At 36.3% G+C, this 2,500-nt stretch overlaps 1 protein-coding gene across 1 annotated transcript in view; it reads right to left on the bottom strand.

Annotated features, from left to right (window-relative positions):
* The window catches only part of LOC106881691 (synaptic vesicle 2-related protein), a 43,289-nt gene that overhangs the window by 38,854 nt on the left and 1,935 nt on the right, over positions 1-2,500 (bottom strand). The gene's annotated exons all lie outside the window — the stretch shown is intronic.

Below are 2,500 nucleotides of genomic sequence, written 5' to 3'. Positions count from 1 at the left end.
CAGAACGCTTGTGTCATGTAGCCAACAGAAAAATCCATTTCCTGGGGCTAAATAGCAGTAGCATTCTCCCCTTTCTTGGGACTGCCACATTAAGTCGGCAACAAACCATCACATTTCTAATATAGCTTCTTCATATTTTGCTGGTAGCTTACTGGCGTAAGTTTGCAAATATGAAAATAATAATTGTATAAGGTGTGCTGTGAATTTATGGAAGGGAATCCCATTAAACTCAAACAAATTTGTTAAAAATGGAGAAAAGATGATGATAAAATGTAACCAAAACAAATAAAAGATAACAGGTCAACGAAAAGAAATAAGAGAACAGCTGCTGCACACATGCATTTGTGGTTGCTGATATTATTTAACACTTGGTCATGCGTGAGTGACCACAGACCACTTCCCATCACACACAAATATTCCAGCTGTGAAACATTCCAATGCTGTGTCCATTTTGTATCAGGCGTGACTAAGTGGTAAGAAGTTTGCTCCCCGACTACATGGTTTCAGGTTCAGTCCCTCTGTGTGGCATTTTGGACAAGAGTTTTTTTTTTTACTTTAGCCTCAGACTAATCAAAGCCTTGAGAATGGATTCAGTAAGAGAAAACAGAAAAAGCCCAATGTATATTGGAGCCTGGTGTTGCCATCTGGCTTCACCAGTCCTCAGTCAAATCGCCCAACCCATGCTAGCATGGAAAGCGGACGTTAGACGATGATGATGATGATGATGATGATGACAGATAGACTTTACTGTTCATCCTTCTAGGGTTGATAAAATAAAGTATTAGTGACTTACTCTTTTACTCTTTTACTTGTTTCAGTCATTTGACTGCGGCCATGCTGGAGCACCGCCTTTATAGTCGAGCAAATCGACCCCCCAGGACTTATTCTTTGGAAGCCTAGTACTTATTCTATCGGTCTCTTTTTGCCGAACCGCTAAGCTACGGGGACGTAAACACACCAGCATCGGCTGTCAAGCGATGTTGGGGGGACAAACACAGACACACAAACACATACCCACATACATATCTACATATATATATATATATATATATATATATATATATATATATATATATATATATATATGTATATATATACATATATATAGGATGGGCTTCTTTCAGTTTGCGTCTACCAAATCCACTCACAAGGCTTTGGTCAGCCCGAGGCTATAGTAGAAGACACTTGCCCAAGGTGTCACGCAGTGGGACTCCACCCGGAACCATGTGGTTGGTAAGCAAGCAACTTACCACACAGCCACTGCCAAATGAAGTACCATTGAAATCCTGAATATGCCTGTAAAACATCGCAGATGTTCATAGAATTATAATAGAAAACTAAGGCTAACTTTACCTTTCGTCCTTTTGGAGTTGCTAAAATAAAGTAACAGTGAAATACTAGGGTAAATTTAGTATTTTTATAAAACACCTTAGATCATTATCATCATCATCATCATCGTTTAACGTCCGCTTTCCATGCTAGCATGGGTTGGACGATTTGCAAGAAGGCTGCACAGACACGCAAACATATACACACACCTACATATATATATATATATATACATATACATATATATATATATATATATATATATATATATATATATATATATATATATATACATATATACGACGGGATTCTTTCAGTTTCCGTCTACCAAATCCACTCACAAGGCTTTGGTCGGCCCGAGGCTATTGTGGAAGGCACTTGCCCAAGATGCCACGCAGTGGGACTGAACCCGGAACCATGTGGTTGGTAAGCAAGCTACTTACCACATAGCCACTCCTGCGCCTACTTACCACACAGCCATGAGGTAAATTTTAATAAATTATAATAGAAGACTAATTTTCCCTCCTATCCATCTGGTGTCGATAAAATAAAGTACTAGTGAAATATTGATTTAATATTGTTATAAATGGAATTTATAATAGTGTACTGGCAGGGTTTGAACTAACAATGGCTAGTGATATAAGTGCTTGACACGCCCGTCTGTTAGAAATAGCAGCCGGAAATTTTCCCCCGTCGAATCACAATCTATGTTGGGAAAACATATAAAATGGAAGGATATATATATATATATATATATATATATATATATATATATATATATATATATATATATATATATATATATATATATATATATATATATATATATATATATATATATATATATATATATATATATTATAAACAATGTGGTTCTTGGTAGCCAATATGACAGGACGGTCGTGGACGGAACACCTTGAATCGGAACAACTGCAGCAACAATGATGTCACTCCCTGGTCGATCGGCCTTCCAAAAATAGCAGCTAAATACTCGCGTAAAACGTCAACATACTGTAATTTTAAAAACAGTCGAAAAGCGAAAACGACGATGATAAATAATAATAATAAATAAAGGAAAACAAACAACTACGAAAGACACATTAGATAGTGTAGTCCTTGATATACTTATGTCTGTAGGAAATTTTTTTTTTTAAAGATTAACGACTGTAGG

Source organism: Octopus bimaculoides, chromosome 30 (genome assembly GCF_046866305.1).
Source record: "Octopus bimaculoides isolate indiv1 chromosome 30, ASM4686630v1, whole genome shotgun sequence".
Classification (NCBI taxonomy): Eukaryota; Metazoa; Mollusca; class Cephalopoda; order Octopoda; family Octopodidae; genus Octopus; species Octopus bimaculoides.
Note: the sequence above shows the minus strand (reverse complement) of the source record. Positions and strands in the feature narration are given on the sequence as shown.